We start from the raw sequence: 19,184 nt of genomic DNA on the forward strand, positions 1-19,184 counted from the left end.
TACACAGAATGGCAATTATAACCCTAAATACCTTACTGGACAGACTGTCTTTATCTACATAAGAACGTAAGTGTTGACATACTGGGACAGACCAAAGGTCCATCAAGCCCAGCATCTTGTTTCCAACAGTGGCCAATTCAGGTTACAAGTACTTGGCAAGATCTCAAAACAGTACAGTACATTTTATGCTGCTTATTCAGAAATAAGCAGTGGATTTTCCCAAAGTCTTAACAATGGTTTATGGACTTTTCTTTTAGAAAGTTATTAAAACCTTTTTTTAAACCCCGCTAAGCTAACTGCTTTTACCACATCCTCTGGCAACAAATTCCAGAGTTTAATTACACGTTGAGTGAAAAAATATTTTCTCCATTTGTTTTAATTTATTACTTAGTCCTAGTATTTTTGGAAAGAGTAAACAAGTGATTCACATCTACCCATTCCACTCCACTCATTATTTTATAGACCTCTATCATATCATATCTGCTGTCATCTATTACATTATTATGTGTGGAGTGGAGGAGTAGTCTAGTGGTTAGAGCAACAGCCTGAGAATGAGGGAGCCAATATTCATAACCTGCTAATACTCTATGTGACATCACCCTCTGTTTACTCAGATATAATGACTTAGGTCGTTATTTACTAACCCACAGTAAAATAACACATTTGAGTACTAGTTTGTTGTAGGATCCTCTAAGCTGCAGTAAATTTGGTACTGTGTTGCTGTAGCCAGGACTATCACACACTCCTGGCCACATCAATGCAAAGATTGCAGGGCCCCGGTTGACTCTGCCATCCTCTAAAATGATTTGCTGGAGTGAATTAAAATATGATTGCCCCCTTTCCCTACAACCCTATGATCCTTTAAACAAAAAAAAAAGTGTATTCCCATGGAGTCGCTTCCCACCCAGGGCTGGCTTAACCATTAAGCCACTGGTTCCCAAACCTGGTCCTGGAGGCAGTGGTGCATGCGAATCTCATGAATATTCATTGTGGATATCCTGAAAACCTGACTGGCTGGGGTACCTCCAGGACCAGGTTTGGGAACCACTGCATTAAGCAGACTAAGCAGTTGCCAAGGGCAGCACTTCTAGGGGGCAGCAGTGACAGTCACATTAACTGAAAGAACCATTCACATATACTTTTACCCAACAGGGATGGTGGATAGTTTTCAAATACCCCATTTACCTGAAAAAATAGTCATTAACCTATATAATAGCCAGTTAAATGGCTTTTGGAAATTGCACTCATTTGTGTGTACACAGTACGTACAAAACAAAGTTTAAAATTTAAAGTATGATGTCCAATTATGGTATTGAGGCAATTGTGGTTGTTGAGTATAATTCCATAAATTTGATAGGGGGTACCTAGGGGCCTGAGAGTTAATTGAGGAGAGAGTCAAGGCTGAAAGTTCAAGAGGACATAGGAGCAGACTCTGGGTGCTTGAGCACCCCCAGTACTGAGAAGATTCCATGTATGTGTCCAGGGAGGGGTTATTTCCACTGGGCGTAGCACCCCCAATAATTTTGAAAAGTTGGCTCCTATGCAAGAGGACACCTAGTACTCTCGCACTGGCCCTAGGTGTGTGTTGTACATTTTTTCCTTATTCCCATATCCTGTGGTGAAACAGGAGGTTGTAAGATATAGGAGAAGGAGGGGCTCTGGAATAAAGTAATTGCCATCATTTGAAGTGTAGTAACTACCAGAATGCCTTTTTACAAATCTGTTTTGGAAAGCAATCCTGGAGCCATATATCTCTGCTTGATTTCCTTATTTGCTTCTCTATTGAACAGAATAGTAGTATAATACCCTAGTGACATAGGAGACTTCCACTTCATGGTGTCGAAAGTTTCAGTTGGGATCAGATGTTCCAGTTGTCCCTATGACACTTGAAATGCACATAAATTGAGGGGGATGACCCTATCTTCTTCCCCAGAAACCCATCTCTCTAGGGGATCTCTTAGATTATGGGAAATACCACCATATTGAGGCATCTCCCAGGCGTAGGGAGGCGGGGGGGGCTAGGATGGGAAATGAAAAGGTTAGATGTGTCAAGAACCAGACCCAGAGGAATAGTTAAAACCAATTTATTTCTCTGCTTCTAGTACACTGGAGGATGATATGTAGATTCAAATAAAGAAAAATCAGGATAACAGGTAAGTTAACAGTGTTTTAAATAAATAATACTAGTAAAAAAACAACTTGGTCTTTACATTAACAAATGTACTCAATGTGCTCAATTCTCTTGCACAACATGTGCAGCACAGGCACATTAAAGAAGCCCTCTTCGTATTTCAGACATGCATAAACCAGCACTGAGATGTGTGTACAGTGGGGGAAATAAGTATTTGATCCCTTGCTGATTTTGTAAGTTTGCCCACTGACAAAGACATGAGCAGCCCATAATTGAAGGGTAGGTTATTGGTAACAGTGAGAGATAGCACATCACAAATTAAATCCGGAAAATCACATTGTGGAAAGTATATGAATTTATTTGCATTCTGCAGAGGGAAATAAGTATTTGATCCCCCACCAACCAGTAAGAGATCTGGCCCCTACAGACCAGGTAGATGCTCCAAATCAACTCGTTACCTGCATGACAGACAGCTGTCGGCAATGGTCACCTGTATGAAAGACACCTGTCCACAGACTCAGTGAATCAGTCAGACTCTAACCTCTACAAAATGGCCAAGAGCAAGGAGCTGTCTAAGGATGTCAGGGACAAGATCATACACCTGCACAAGGCTGGAATGGGCTACAAAACCATCAGTAAGACGCTGGGCGAGAAGGAGACAACTGTTGGTGCCATAGTAAGAAAATGGAAGAAGTACAAAATGACTGTCAATCGACAAAGATCTGGGGCTCCACGCAAAATCTCACCTCGTGGGGTATCCTTGATCATGAGGAAGGTTAGAAATCAGCCTACAACTACAAGGGGGGAACTTGTCAATGATCTCAAGGCAGCTGGGACCACTGTCACCACGAAAACCATTGGTAACACATTACGACATAACGGATTGCAATCCTGCAGTGCCCGCAAGGTCCCCCTGCTCCGGAAGGCACATGTGACGGCCCGTCTGAAGTTTGCCAGTGAACACCTGGATGATGCCGAGAGTGATTGGGAGAAGGTGCTGTGGTCAGATGAGACAAAAATTGAGCTCTTTGGCATGAACTCAACTCGCCGTGTTTGGAGGAAGAGAAATGCTGCCTATGACCCAAAGAACACCGTCCCCACTGTCAAGCATGGAGGTGGAAATGTTATGTTTTGGGGGTGTTTCTCTGCTAAGGGCACAGGACTACTTCACCGCATCAATGGGAGAATGGATGGGGCCATGTACCGTACAATTCTGAGTGACAACCTCCTTCCCTCCGCCAGGGCCTTAAAAATGGGTCGTGGCTGGGTCTTCCAGCACGACAATGACCCAAAACATACAGCCAAGGCAACAAAGGAGTGGCTCAGGAAGAAGCACATTAGGGTCATGGAGTGGCCTAGCCAGTCACCAGACCTTAATCCCATTGAAAACTTATGGAGGGAGCTGAAGCTGCGAGTTGCCAAGCGACAGCCCAGAACTCTTAATGATTTAGAGATGATCTGCAAAGAGGAGTGGACCAAAATTCCTCCTGACATGTGTGCAAACCTCATCATCAACTACAGAAGACGTCTGACCGCTGTGCTTGCCAACAAGGGTTTTGCCACCAAGTATTAGGTCTTGTTTGCCAGAGGGATTAAATACTTATTTCCCTCTGCAGAATGCAAATAAATTCATATACTTTCCACAATGTGATTTTCCGGATTTAATTTGTGATGTGCTATCTCTCACTGTTACCAATAACCTACCCTTCAATTATGGGCTGCTCATGTCTTTGTCAGTGGGCAAACTTACAAAATCAGCAAGGGATCAAATACTTATTTCCCCCACTGTATAATTCCCGATTATGTGCATTTTGCAAAGGGTCTGTTCTGGGCATACTGTGGGTGGGACAAGGGTAGACCGAAAAGATACGCATGAATTCCCCGTTTCAGAAGTGGAATGCACATGTACGTTCACAGACATCAACATTGAGATTTACACAGGTTCCCTGAGACTGGCTGCTGAGAGACAGAGCCCCCCACTCGGGACGCAGCAGCTACCGCCGCCACCCCTCACCCCTACTTTCCTGCGTCAGCGTGTCTGCTCCTCCCCAGGCTCCAAGGGGGGCCCAGCACTGGGGTCTGTGTCTCTCCTGCTCCTGTGTGCCGGGACTGGGTTATCGCATTAACACAATCACCCTTGGAGGCCAGGCCTGGGACATCTAGGTAAGATCTAGTTGCTTGTTTTGAGCAGTGCTCCACTAGAGAGATTAGGATTGGCCACCCCCCACCTCCTCCAAACCAATACCAACAAAGGATATTGGACTATGTGACAATGTCAGGGAAAACTGCACATGCATGTTTCTATAATGGCTCCTACATACATGTATGTTTTGAAATACTGACATAAACATTTATGTTGCCATATTGATCCTGTTGATAGTTTAGATGTTGATGCTTGTAAAATGGATGCGTCCACCGCATGTAAGTAGTGCATGCATGCCAATGTATATCCTACAGGTATTTAAGAACAGGCTTCACATTGGCAGGATCCTGTTCTAAAATACTAACGGAACTTGACATGTCCCAGCGTGGATGTCTCAGTTCCAAATTGTATGTTCTTTTTAAATCCACCTCTTAAAATCATTCTTTTGCTATTACTACTATGCATCTAAATTGTTCTCAATTTTTTAACAGGAACCAGCTTTAGTATCAGATAAGTTTCTCTTTACCATTAATACTCTGTTTTACTTTAAAGGTTGCAAAGGATGAAGATCCTTTTCTCAAAATCTTTTACCTATTTATATTTTGCAGACATTACCTGAAGGGGAAGTATATCATCATGTGAGTAAATAAATCTAAAATTATTGCTCAGTTACAGGGATATCAACTCGGAGCTGGCTCCGAGGAAAGGGATGTTACCAGTGGTGTGCCACAAGGTTGAGTCTTGGGTCAATTCTTTGTAGAATTTTTGTAAGCAATATTGCTGAAGGGCTGTTTGGTAAGCTTTGCCTCTTTGGCGATGATACCAAAACCTGCAATAGTAGACACCCCTGATGATGTGGGTAACATGAGGAAGGACTTATCGAAGCTTGAGGAATGGTCTGGAATTTGGCAGCTTGGGTTTAATGCTAAAAAATGCAGGGCCTTGCATTTGGGCTGGAAAATCTCAAGGGTGCAGTACAGTTTAGGGTGAAGAACCTTTTGTGCAAGAAAGAGTAACAGGAGTTGAGTGTAATCATAAGTGATGATCTTAAGATGGCCAAACAAGTAGAAAAGGTGACAGCAAAAGCTAGAAGGATGCTTGGGTGCATAGGGAAAGAAATGGCCAGTAGCATAGGAGCCAACTTTTCAACATTATTGGGGGTGCTAAGCCCAATGGAAATAACCCCTCCCTAGACACATACAAGCAATTTTCTCAATATTGGGGGTGCTCAAGCACCCACAGAGTCGGCTCCTGTGACCAGTAGGAAAAAGGTGGTGATGATCCCTTTGTTCAACACTCTGGTGAGACCTCATTTAGAATAGTGTGCACAATTCTGGAGACTGTACCTTCAATAAGATATAAACAGGATGCACTTGGCCTAGAGAGTGGGTACTAAACTGGTCAATGGTTCTCATCATAAGGAGTATGGGGACAGACTTAAACATTTCAGTGTGTATACTTTGGAAGAAAGGCAGGAGGGGAGATATGATAGAGATGTTTAAATACTTATGCGGCATAAATGCACAGGAAGAGAGTCTCAATTGAAAGAAATCTCTGGAATAAGGGGGCATAAGATGAAGGTGAAATGGTACAGACTCAGAAATAACCAGAGAAAATACTTCTTCATGGAAAGGGTGGTGAACAGCCTCCTGGCGGAGATGGTGGAGATGAAATCTGTAACTGAATTACTTTGAACAAGTACATAAGATCTGTAAGGGAGAGGAAGGTATAATAGATGTCATGGATGGGCAGTGTATATAGGACATATGATTTTTATCTGCCTTCATTTTTCTATTTTTGTGAGACTAGCCAAAATGACTCAGACTTCTGTAAAGCATCTGTGTCTTATGTGTGTGGTGCTGGTAGGTAAGCTCACACTTTCCTTTGGCTGTAGAAAGTACATCCAGGATGTAGGTGTGGATGGGGCAGCTGTATGGCATTGCAGTCTTCCACAGCTCTCCTGACTCATGGCAGATATCTACTAACCTATCTTATTCAAATAACCACCAAGCTTCAAGTCTAAAGGTTTATTACTTGGCTGTAGCTGACTCTGTACAACCTCAGTAATACTATGGGATCTATCTATCCCCCCCCCAAAAACAACCCAAAAGAAACAGTTCAGGATCATTATCTAAAACAAGGGAAAACGGTAACATGCACATTTGTCACACATGCTCATGTGAAGATTTTACTCTTACAGGAACTCTTTCATTACTGGTACACAAACAGGCTTATTTTCAAAAGAGAAAGACGCCCATATTTTGACCCAAAAGGTGGGCGCCTTTCTCCCATGGGCGCTCAAATCGGTATAATCGAAAGCCGATTTTGGGCGTCTTCAACTGCAATCTGTTGCGGAAACGGGTAAAGTTGACGGGGGGGGGGGGGGGGGGGTGTCGGAGGCGTGGTGAAGGTGGGACTGGGGCGTGTTTATCGGCCGAGGAGAGATGGGCGCCCTCGGCCGATAATCACAAAAAGAAAGGCGTTTTTAGCGCGAATTTGGGTCACTTTTTTGGACCCTTTTTTTCACGAACAAGTCCCAAAAAAGTGTCCTAAATGACCAGATGATCACCGGAGGGAATCGGGGATGACCACCCCTGACTCCCCCAGTGGTCACTAACCCCCTCCCACCAAAACACCCCCAACTTTAACAACTTTTTTTTCCAGCCTGTATGCCAGCCTCAAATCCCATACCCAGCTCCATCACAGCAGTAAGCAGGTCCCTGGAGCAGTAGTTAGTGGGTGCAGTGGACTTGAGGCAGGTGGACCCAGGCCCATCCCCTGCTACCTGTTACACTTGTGGTGGTAAATGGGAGTGCTCCAAACCACCCCCAAAACCCACTATGTTACAAGTGCCCCCTGGGGTGCCCGGTTGGTGTCCTGGCATGTGAGGGGGAACAGTGCACTACGAATCCTGGCCCCTCCCACAACCAAATGCTTCGCTACAGGGGCAGTGATGTAAGAGACGGGAGGAGCCTGCACAGAGCCAGCAGCCAATGCTTCGAGGCTGCCTGCAGTGCCGCGTTTTTTTTTTAAACATTTTTTCGCGGCGGGTTAGCGTTGGCGGCGGCGCTCAGCTCAGTCAGCTGAGCGCTTCTTCTTTTTGTAGCGCCGGCCCTGCTGCTCATCAGGAAAAGCAGCAGTGGCCGGCAATGGGAGCTGGCACTGGGCGGGCCTGGACTGAAATTGGGTGGGCCTGGGCCCACCCAGGCCCACCCGTAGCTACGCCCCTGGTCAGATCAGAGCAGGCATTAGGGTGTTGGAAGAGAGGATTTCCCATGATTCACATGCTTCTTCCATGATTCTACAAAATCTGCTGGTTTTGATTGGAAGCAGAAGGTAGCCCATGCGAGCCCTTAAGCACTGGTCATGAGAAACAGTAGCCACATGCAAAAGTACATGTTGGCATCTGTTTCCTGTATCTAAATATAAGCATCCAAGCTAAAAAAAAAAAAAAATTAAAAAGCTTATATTTAGGCCATAGAAAACAGACGCCAATGTGTGCTTCACGTTTGGGTTTTACCAGGCACATGCCTCTGGATCGCTCCATGGTGCAATCTCACTTTGAGTATTGTGTTCAATTCTGGTTACTGTATCTGAAAAAAGATATAGCAGAATTAGAAAAGGTTCCAAGGAGAGCAACCAAAATGATAAAGGGGATGGAACTCCTCTCGTACGAGGAAAGGCTAATGCGGTTAGGGCTTTTCAGCTTGGAAAAGAGACAGCTGAGGGGGGATATGATTGAGGTCTATAAATTCATGAGTGGTGCAGAACAGGTAGAAGTGAATCGATTTTTCACTCTGTTAGAAAGTACAAAGACCAGAGGACACAATGAAATTACATGGAAATACTTTTAAAACAAAGAAGAAGTAAATATTTTTTTCACTCAGGGGCCCTTTTACTAAGCCACGCAAGTGTTTATGCGTGCCCAATGTGTGCTCTCTTCCACTGTGGGCAATCTCTCAGATGAATTATCTTGACCCTGGTTCCCTGCAGTTTTCACAGACAACTGGCTCACACTCAGTTCTGCACTTTTCCTTCTCAGCTCAACTGGGTTGTGATCCCCTCTGCAGGGTCTTTGCTCCAGCTGCTCTGCTAGTCTTCTTAGCTCTGGTCACCTCCTCAACCTCTCTTCATGGGTCTCTAGGGACACCTTGACACAGCACAGCTCTTTGCAGCTTCTTCTGGTCTGGCTCCTCCTCCATGAGCTTCTGGTCTTCAGCATTTAGACCTTTTGCTCTTTTCAGTAAGCAGGAGGACTCCTTGGGCATTGTCTTTTTTTTTTTTCTTTGTGTCACAGCTGAAGGTCCTCTTCTCCACCTCCAGGGGGAGCTATCTTCAACTCTCTTCAGTGGGCTTAGCTGGGGTTCCTGGCAGGGGGGCGGGGCCCCTTTGTGGTGGTGGGATTTCCTCATTCTCCTTTCTCTTTGAGCCTGTCTGGAGCTCTACTGCTTAGGGGGTAGGGTGGTTTGGGGGACTTCTGCTTCTTGCAGCTTGCCTCACTCCCAGCTGCTTTCAGCTCCAGTGCCAGCTGAACCCATGGTTCTTCCTTTTTGCCTTCAGTTGCGGTCTTTATAGCTATTTGCACTTTTCAACTACAGTGGGTCACTCCTACTACTTATTTGCACCCCTATCAGCCACTGCTGTATGCCTGCCTACTCTTATGCCCCCCACCCCAACCAGAATAGGGTAAATAAATCTAATATTTATTTTTACCTAGGCTACAGCAGATATGCATGAATCAGACCCTTAAAACTAAGCAGACTGGCACAGTTTGACCTGATGAAAAGAGGATAACTCTTGAAAGCTTGTCCCAGGTATATTGTTAGTCCAATAAAAAGGTATCACGTACAAGATTTGTTGACCCTTATTTGCCCGTATCCAGTGGTGTGCTGGAGCAGGCTCTCACAGGCTCGCAAGAGCCGGTTGTTAAGTATTTAAGAATTTTGGGAGCCGGTTGTTAAACTAGGGCCCTCCATGGCTACTTTAACAACTGGCTTCCAAAATGGGCCCCCTGCTGAATTCTCTTTTACTTTGCTGGTGGGGATGCTGAGCCCTGCCAGCCACGTAAATAGACTGCTGCTGCTCCCAGCTCCTTGTCTCCAGCTCTGAGCAGCAGGCTGGGACTTCTCCAGCATGTGAAGACGTTGGGAGTGGTGGCAGTCCATTTATTGGCTGCCAGCAAAGGTATGCCTAGCGTGCCCGCACGAAGGGAGGGAGGAGAGAGAGGCAAGTGTTGGTCCCCCCCCCCGGCCACCCCTGGCCCTTCCAACTGCAGAGCTGGCTACGTCCGAAGAAAGAGCCTGTTGTTAAAAATTTACCAGCACACCCCTGCCCGTATCCAAGTGGATTGGCACAGCAGTGACTGTTTCATAAACTTGTGCAGCATCACGGATGCCAGTTTAAAAGTGTCATAAAGTAATTATATTTATAAACTTAGACTACTGTCAACTGAAGTAATTTATGCTGAGGAATCGATGCCCGAGGAGAACTAATGGATGAAATACTTCTGCTAATTGTTAGAAGATTCTGTACACTATCCACCAGATTCTATATATGACGTCCAAATGTGGGCACGGATTGAAGATGCACGTGCAAATTAATTGGCTTACAAGCTAATTAATTTCAATAAATTGATGTGGACAATCAGTTATTGCAGTTAATGGGCATTATTAAATATTTGCAAGCACATAATCCTGGGCCTAACCCTGTGCACCTGAATCCCCTAGAGGGGCATAATCGAACATGAACGCCCATCTCCATGGGCGTCTATGTCCGAGAACGGGTACGTGAAGGGGTGGGACAGACCGTATTTTCAAAAAAAAGGGCGTTCATCTTTCGTTTCGAAAATACGGTTTGTACGGACCGAAATGCCATGGATTTAGTCGTTTATGAGCTGGGCGTTTTTTTTTTTTTTTTTTTAGTGATAATGGAAAATAAAAACGCCCAGCTCAGAAACGTCCTAATCCAAGCCATTTGGTCATGGGAGGGGCCAGGATTCGTAGTACCCTCGCCCCCCTGACATGCCAGGACACCAACTGGACACCCTAGAGGTCAGTGCGGTGGACTTCAGAAAACGCTCCCACATGCATAGCTCCCTTACCATGGGTGCTGAGCCCCCAACCCCCCTCCCCCAAAACCCACTACCCACAAATGTACAACACTACCATAGCTCTTAGGGGTGAATGGGGCACCTACATGTGGGTACAGTAGGTTTTGGAGGCCTCCCATTTACCAGCACAAGTGTTACAGGTAGGGGGGTGGGCCTGGGTCCGCCTGCCTGAAGTGCACTGCGGTACCCACTAAAAGTGCTCCAGGGACCTGCATACACGCAGGCCTCTAGGACTTGTTGCTGCTGTATAACCTTGGCACACCAGTTGACACCTGAAGACTAATCTCTTTGAAAAAGTCCTTTATTTGAATAAGCACGTTTACTCACAGTTAACTGCAGATCAGAGGTTGTGCCCCACTGGCAGAGTCTTTTTGGTACTGAGATTAGCAGTAGGTCCGAGCTGGCAGAATGCTGTACAATGCCCTCTTTCAGCAACATTCAAGGGAAGAACTAAGTGCTGTAACGTGGCTAACACATGAAAGGGATCTAAAACTGTGTTACAAAAATGGCCACTACCTCATGGACTACCGGAAACAAAACAGGGCACACTCTGACCCAGAAAGCAGGGGGAAAAGCACCATGGGAGTAGAGCCTACCAACTACCAACATCGTGAGCATTTAACACAAGCTACTGGATTCACGGAGCCCAATAACCTACACCCACCACAATGCATTGCTGATGTGACTCTGTAGTGCACATAACAGAAAAGGTGTCACACTCACCCGAGAGTCACATCAGAACCAGGGAAAGGCTGTCGCAGGATAGAACACATTCTGCTGTCATGGAGGTGGGTACGGCATTTGAGGCTGGCACAGAGGCTGGAAAAAAAGTTTTTAAAGTGGGGTTTGTTTGGTGGGAGGGGGTTAGTGACCACTGGGGGAGTCAGGGGAGGTGATCCCTGATTCCCTCCAGTGGTCATCTGGTCAGTTGGGGCACTTTTTTGGGACTTGGACCTAAAAAAAAGTGTCCAAATAAAGCGGACCAAATTCTCGTCAAACACGCCCTTCTTGTTTCGATTATCAGCTAAAGACGCCCATCTCTCCTCGGCTGATAACCATGCCCCAGTCCCGCCTTCGCCACGCCTCCAACACGCCCCCATCAACTTTGTTCGTTCCTGCAACGGAATGCAGTTGAAGACGACCAAAATCGGCTTTCGATTATACCAATGTCAGGTTCTCAGGTTCAGAGCCCGCGGGGCCGGGCTCTGGAGCAAACGTGAGCCCTTGGGCTGCTGCCGAGGAGCGACAGCAGCAGGCAAAACCCACCAACCAACACTGGGTAAGCACACCGGCAGGGACTGCAGGCACTGCCCAGCGAACCGGAACACATGGACTGGAATCCCCCGGACTGGAGGACACAGGACTGGAACACACACCGGACCGGAACACACTGGACTGGTCCGCACAGCTTCACCTGCGCTTAGCTACTAAGCCCCCCAGGAGTTGAGCTCCTGGGTTCGAGTAGCCGACAGGACTTACTGGATACCGGATGACATAGGGACCAGGACTGGAAACAGAAGTGCTCCTAACCATAAACTGATCTACGTGCTCCCAAGCCCTAAACCAGCAGGAGTGTTCCTAACAGTAAACTGACAAAAAGGACTTCCTAAGCCCTATACTAAACAGGAGCTCCTAAGCCCTGCTCAAGAAAGGGACTTCCTAAGCCCTAAACTAACAGAGCAGGGAACTAAACACAAAGCTAACACAGGTGCTACTAAGCACCAAGCTACAAGCAGAGCTCTACACTAATAAGCTAAACACAAAACTAACAAGCTACCTAAGCACTGCTCTAGCAAGCTAGATACAACTAACAAGGTGCTTCCCAAGCACTACTCTGGCAAGCAACCAGAAGAGCTCCTAGCACTAAAAGGGAAGACAGGGGAGCCACAAGGAAAAAGAAGGGAAGCTAACACATAAGCCAAAAGTGATTCTAAATCACCAAACACCAACAGTAAAGACTGCAATGCTCCCAATAGCACAAACACCAGAAGTACTTCTAACAGCAAACTCTGCAGTGTTCCTAACAACACCAAACCCTGAAGTACTTCTATCAGCAACAGAGCTTCCAAAGCCCTACACATAGCAATGCTTCCAAAACCAAGAGGGAAAAGCAGGGTAACCATAAGGGAAAAGCAGGAAAGCTAAACACACAGTCACCAGTGCACACTGCACTAACACTAACCTGGCCTTTAGCAAAAGCAAGCAGGGAAACTAGACACAAAGTCAGAAGTGCACACTGCACCACCCTACCTAAAGCAAACACCACTGTTGCAAAAGGCCCTGAAGGAAACAACACCACTTCCTTATCAAGGCCCTCCCTGATGATGTCACACTCCCTAGACCTAGGCAAAAGCACACTGACCCAGAGAGGCCCAACCCACACCAGTGCAACACTGTGAAGCACTTGAAGCCCGTACACCCAAAGAGAGGTAGAGCAACTCAGGCAACACACACACAGGTGCAGTATAGTGAAACAATTAGAGCTATGCTGCTGGAAGCTGCCAGCACAGAGACAGAGCCAGCTCAGAAAGGACAGAGAAAAGAAACAGAAGCCAGCTAAGAAGCTGACCCCCAGGAAAGAGGTAAGTTTGAGAGGGGTTCAGACCCCAATCATAACAACCGATTTGGTCGCACACGGGAGAAAGACGCCCATCTCCCGATTTGGGTCGAAATATGGGCGTCTTTCTCTTTCGAAAATAAGCTGGCTAGCGTGCAACTCAAAAGAGGATGTGACTAGGGGTAGGGCAAGGGTGTTCAAAAAAAAAAAAAATGCCTGCAGAGTTACAGGAATAGTGCCATTTTCACACCCAAATTTGGGCACAGGAATGGGCTCTTAGTAGCCTTTATAGAATAGTGCTGTGCCACCAATGTTTTGCAGCACCCAAAATTGGGTGCCATTTACTGAAACCAGTCCTATGTGTAGCATACATATTTACTGAAGAATCATTTTCTGTATATTGCAAGAACGTATAGATCTTGTCATTGTTACTGAATCAGACTTTTAATTGGCGGAGCTTTGAAATGGTCCAGTTGTTCTCATCCAAGCACTGTTTTGAGCTACAGGACTGTCTTCAATATATTCCCATAATTCTAATTTCGTCAAGTTTGCTATCGTAAATTATTGTTCTTTAAAAGAAAAAAAGGTTTTATCCTGTTGTGCATCCGACATCTGAATGTCTACAACGGAAAGAACTGTCTCAAGAACGAACATTGCGTATGTGAGCAGCCTGATGAGCAACATCTGTATGCCTCTGTTATCTGAAAATTCTCCTATTCTGCTAAAAACAACAACAAATTAACTCATAAAATAAATTACTGGTTGACTAAGGTGGTTATTTTAGAAACTCTCTTCCTGTTTTGGATGTCTGAAAACCGGCATTTAGACGTCAATGTTGCATGGATGTCCAAATCACGATTTTATAAAGCAGGTATATGGACATTTAAAACTGCTGTATGTCTATATGGCAAGGGGGCGTGTTTTGGGTGGGATTAGGAAAGGGTCAAAAGATGGACATCTAGCTCTGATTGTCTGTGTCTATGTCCAAAAAAAGATGGATGTCTGTATTTTAGATCTGGTACTTGGGCACTTTTCCAGGATCTAGAAAGGTGCTCCAATTGAGCAGTTTCCACTGGATGGAGTAAAGGAAGTCGCAGTAAGTATTTTTCTGCCCCTGGAGATTTCACAATTTTAAAAATTAAAAAAAAGAAAGTTACAAACAGCTACAGCGGGATTTGAACTTGTGACCTCTGGTTCTCTGTTCTGCTTTTGAGCTGGCCACTCTATCAGGCTAATCCTCCACATGAAAGTCTGCATAGCCATTTATAATATAGCTGTACCCCTGCTGCCACAAAGATCCCAGTGTCCCTTGTTTTGCCCTGTTCATAGTTTGGACATTTCATTTTGGGGAAATGGACGCTCATGCTGGATGTAGCCAGCACTTGGATGTTGATTTCTCATCCATGTTAGAACAGACTGTATGTCAGCAGATCCTGTTCTAAAATACATGAGAAATGGGTGTCCATATTCGGAGTTTAACATCCTTTCTAAAATTCTGCCCCATGTTTAAATTTTTTTTATTATTATTTGTTTATTGAATTTTACAACTTACACATAAGAACTGCTAAGTGAAATACAGCTTTGGAAACAAGAAATAAACGAAACAAGGAATTTACTTTCCTCAAAATCATAACATTTAGCTTCATTAGACCACAATAAAAGAGAGAGGTAGGAATTTGTGAAGATTATACTCTTATTATTTCTAAATTATTAAAGAATTGATGCCGCCACCATTCTCGTGTGCTCCTACAAATTCTCTATCGTCGTTTAGAGTCTAGGAAAGATTTAAGCTGATCAGGATTAAAGAACACATATTTTGTTTGGTTTAACCTTACAAGACATTTACATGGATACACAAGAAGGAAGGATCCTCCTAATTCTATTATTTTAGACCTCATAGAAAGAAACAATTTTCTTTTTTGTTGAGTAGTCTTAGTCACATCTGGATAAATCCAGATTTTTTGTCCTCCAAATATACGATTTGTAGATTTAAAGTAAAGTCTCATCACTGAGTTCAAATCTTGCTGGAAGACAAAAGAAACAAGCAACGTCGCTCTTTCCGTAGCCTCTTCTAAGGTTTGTTCCAAAATGGCTGTAATATTATTTAAGTCCATTGATCTCTCTCCTTCTACTTTTTTTAATTGTGTTAGGTATAAAATATATTTTATTCAATGGTGGGATTGCCTCATGTGGAAAATTTAAATTTTCTCTCCGAAATCTTGTAAAAATTTCTAATGGAGGAGTCCCTACTAATTTACCCATGTTTAAATTTTATACAGTTTCTGTAATAAGTAATTTGATGCTACCGGGGCAGTCTATCCCTTTGCATAAAGGAAGTTGTTCATGCTTGTCTCTCATATTTATAATTGTGCTTATTCACCTATTATGATGCCCTGTTTTCTGAAAGGAGATCACATTATGATGTCATGTCCATGCTACACAATCACTACTATGATGTCCTTGAACCCTTATACAAATTGTTTCACATGGTCCTGATATTTCACTTTGAAATATTATCCACAAAACAACAATAGATAAACGGACTTTGTACAGAAGAAGTGGCGAACAGTAGAGAACAGGTGACAATATTCCAAATGAGAAACAAAATGCTTGAACCATTTTCATAGCCCATATTTTAAAGGCTGATTTCTTTTTAAAATGCATGTATATGCGTATTTAAAAATATTCTGATAGTATGATGTAAACAGGGGCTATTGGATATTTGGATACAAAGCTTTGCTGTACAGTGGCTTGCAACTCGCATTTTGAAACTAGTCATGACAAGATGCTAAGAACATGTTTACTCATGGCAAGTAAAGTAGAGAGAGCATTGAACAAAAAAAGGAAGTTCAGTCTTTCAGGATGTGGCCATACTTGTAAAACTCATCAGTCTGCTTGAATGTCTGGCACTTGCAAAAGCTGTCAGTGCACCAGATGTAGGTATGTCTGGGAACCTTTTTTGCCACACAAAAGCATAGATTAATCAAAATCCGCCCAGTATTATTGCTTTATAGATATTTATTTGTGTCCTCGATTTAATCTGAATGTAAGGAGGTCTTAACATTGCGATTGCTGAGTTTAACGTTTATATTTTTAGGAAGTGACTTGTTGGTACATTAATTTTTTCTCCTTTTCATGTCCGCTGTTTAGCCGAAATCCTTGGTTTTATTTTTACATAAGCATTGCATGGTAATAGCCTGCTTTTTAAAAAGGCCAGTGAAGTCTTTCTGCTTCTCTCCAGAGCTGTCCATTGATTAAAGAGACACAGTAAAACAGTGGACACTTAAAAAGCAGCACTGTGTGACTGACCAACAGTTAAGCTACAGGAAGAATGTAACTGACTTGTACCAGCCCTTTAAAATATACATTTACTAGCCGTTAAGCCCGTTAAAACGGGCTACTATTGGAATGGGGGTTTTCCAAGCCCCCCCCCCTCTGAGGTCGCCGCTACCAGTTCCCCCCCCCCCCGGAGTCGCCACCGCCACCCCTCCACCTGGCCTGGGCCCTCTGTTCGCTATTAATTCAACTTACAATCGCCGCAGCACGCAGATCAGCTGAGCTCCCGTCGGCCTGGCCTTCCTTCTCTGCCTGTGTCCCGGCCTCGTGTGACGTACCGTCGGCGAGGGCGGGACACAGGCAGGGAAGGAAGGCCGACCAGAGCTCAGCTGATCTGCGTGCTGCGGCGATGTAAGTTGAATTAATTGCGATCAGAGGGCCCGGGCCAGGTGGAGGGGTGGCGGCGGCGACTCGGGGGGGGGGGGGATACCGGTGGCGGCGACCTCTGGGGGGGGAGCACAGTTTCCCTCTCTGTCCCGCCCCCTTCATCACGTATTGACACAGGGGCGGGACAGAGAGGGAAGTCTCTACTGCGCATTTGCGTGTGAGTTCGGTCACTCGCCGTTTATATGTTTGATAGCTAATTTTATGAGTTATTATTGTGTACTACCCAGTTGCACAGTAATAACATAAAAAGTCAAATTTAAAAGAAACCCTTCTTAATTTCAAGTGCCCCTCTGAGTTGTGTATAGTTTTTTTTTCATACAGTTTTTAATGCATGTACTAAATTTGATTTATTTTTTGGCATATGCATGCTTTATACTTTGATTTGTATCCTCCAGCCCCCCCCCCCTCCTTTCCCTCTTCTTTTCCTCTTTCCTCCCTCTCTCTTGTTTTCACTTAATTTGATTCTGAATGTAGATTGCTACTTCTTACATGTGAGCTCCGGTATTGCCTTACTTTGTAAAATGTTACTTGTTGTTATGTTGTGAGCTCTTGATTCTATCTGTATCAAAAATCAATAAAAGAAATTAAACTTTAATGCATGTACAGCGCATGCAGCTACAAAATGCAATGAAGTATCTTTTTAAAACTAGTTCACTGCTCATTGCCATGAGAAAGAGCTGGGCTTGATGCCTGGGTCAGATCTTCCCCTCTGCAAGTAGCTAAGCCAATGTTCACAGCTCCTGTGAGGAGGGAATCCCAAGTCACCACACACTTAGAAAAGCTAGTGGGTATGTGTAAGAGCTGTGAATGGAGGGTTCTACGAAGCCTTGACACATGGTTTTCAGCCAAGGAATCTCACTACAATGACTAGATTGGGTGAATTGAGAGAGAATTTAAAATCAGAGAAAAATTCCTTGAAAGAAGGCTTCAGATTCCAGCCTCATTGCCAACTGACCTGAAAGTTCAAAGGCGAAGTAGGAAATAACTGAGCCTATAACAAAGAAAGCAGCCTAGTAACACAATATGAATAAGTGATTGGTCTGTACAAATGATTAAATAAGGAAAATAAAGTAACTGCAGATTTACTCGTACACATACAAAAAATATGCAAACAAGGCTTAGATTAATTTTTTTGAGTTGATCGTACAGCTTGAATGGATGTTGCTTATTTAAATTGTTCTCAATTTCTTTGTTGCAGTTCTAATCGTTTCAAAAAGCTATTGCTTTCCGTCATTAATGAGAATGAAAAGAAAATCTAGTGTCAAAGGTTTCAAACTTGGTCTGGAGACTGATCCCATTAAGCCAAACAATGAGGGAACACAAAGCCCTCAGAAATATATCACTACTAGTTGCTTAAGCATCAAAGAAACTGAACTTGCTTCACTATCATTAAACAACAACAAGCAAAATGTTTTATTTGAAAGACTTTCAACTTCAAGGAAAGTGGTTGCCAGTACAAGTCAGTCTGAACGTGTAGTTCCAACAGTAAAAAGGCCTCGAGAACAAAGTGACTGTGATATGAAGAAACATCAGATTGCTTATTTCCATCCATGTGTCTATGGTCAAGATAACCAAGAATCAAGTGCTAGCTGTTCTGCTTGCCAGTACCTGTTGCCTATTCCCTCTTCAAGCTTTTGGCCAATACTCATGTTGCCTATTTGTCAAGCAGCATATTCAGGTTCAGAAGTTACAAAGACCCACCAGTCTACTTTACTGCCTTTCTGTAATCCCTGGCTCTCTATGCCCATGATGACGGCACCTTCTGCCTTTTCAGTGTCTGTCTCTTCTCGCCAGAGACAGACACCTCATCATTATCTTCACCATTGCTCTCACCGTTCCAGAAGCAAAATGTCTTTGAAACCACAATAGTCTTTAGTAAGGGCAAAGATTTTATGGCATGTAGTACATTATTTGAAAGACTATTCACTTTTGAATGGAATCTTTTATGGTATCTAAAAAATAAAATATCCCAAAATCACCTTAATATTTAGTGTTTTGGTCCTGCTTTTCAAACAACTAAACACGCTACACATTTTACTAAACAGTTTATTCCATTCTCCTAATAAAATCTCAGCATCCACCACAAAACACATCTGTATTACTTCCCAGACATTTAAATGTCATCTTTCTATTATGTAACTGTGTTTTGCTCTTTGATTTTGGTAACAGGTGGAACCTACCCCCCTGCCCAGACTTCCTTTTTGCATGAGGCTCTTAAGAATCTTACGGCCTGTTAGGTATGGACATAGTAATACAGTAGATGATGACTGATAAAGACCTGTAAGGTCCATCCAGACTGCCCAACAAAGTAAACTCATTACATAAGGCAACTGAATGCTGTTCTTCAGCTTGGAAAAGAAATGAGATGAATACCGCTAGTTAGAGCAACATTGGGCAGAAAATTCGAACATTCTGTATGCTGGCAAAGCTCAGCGGTTTGAAATCTACCCATCACAACTCTGCGAAAAATGCAAAATCCTTATCCAGCCTAGGTCGGGGAAGGGCAAGCTACTTGAGAAGG

The 19,184-nt window shown here is 44.0% G+C and overlaps 1 long non-coding RNA gene across 1 annotated transcript; it reads left to right on the forward strand.

The window, feature by feature from the left end:
* The first annotated feature begins 2,114 nt into the window (after window positions 1–2,114).
* On the forward strand, window positions 2,115–18,577 carry LOC115474800. Its single transcript, XR_003942909.1, has 3 exons — window positions 2,115–2,153; window positions 4,883–4,912; window positions 17,862–18,577. It is a non-coding gene; the product is annotated as an uncharacterized LOC115474800 (long non-coding RNA).
* Window positions 18,578–19,184: the final 607 nt, after the last annotated feature.

This window comes from Microcaecilia unicolor, chromosome 7 (genome assembly GCF_901765095.1).
Source record: "Microcaecilia unicolor chromosome 7, aMicUni1.1, whole genome shotgun sequence".
Classification (NCBI taxonomy): Eukaryota; Metazoa; Chordata; class Amphibia; order Gymnophiona; family Siphonopidae; genus Microcaecilia; species Microcaecilia unicolor.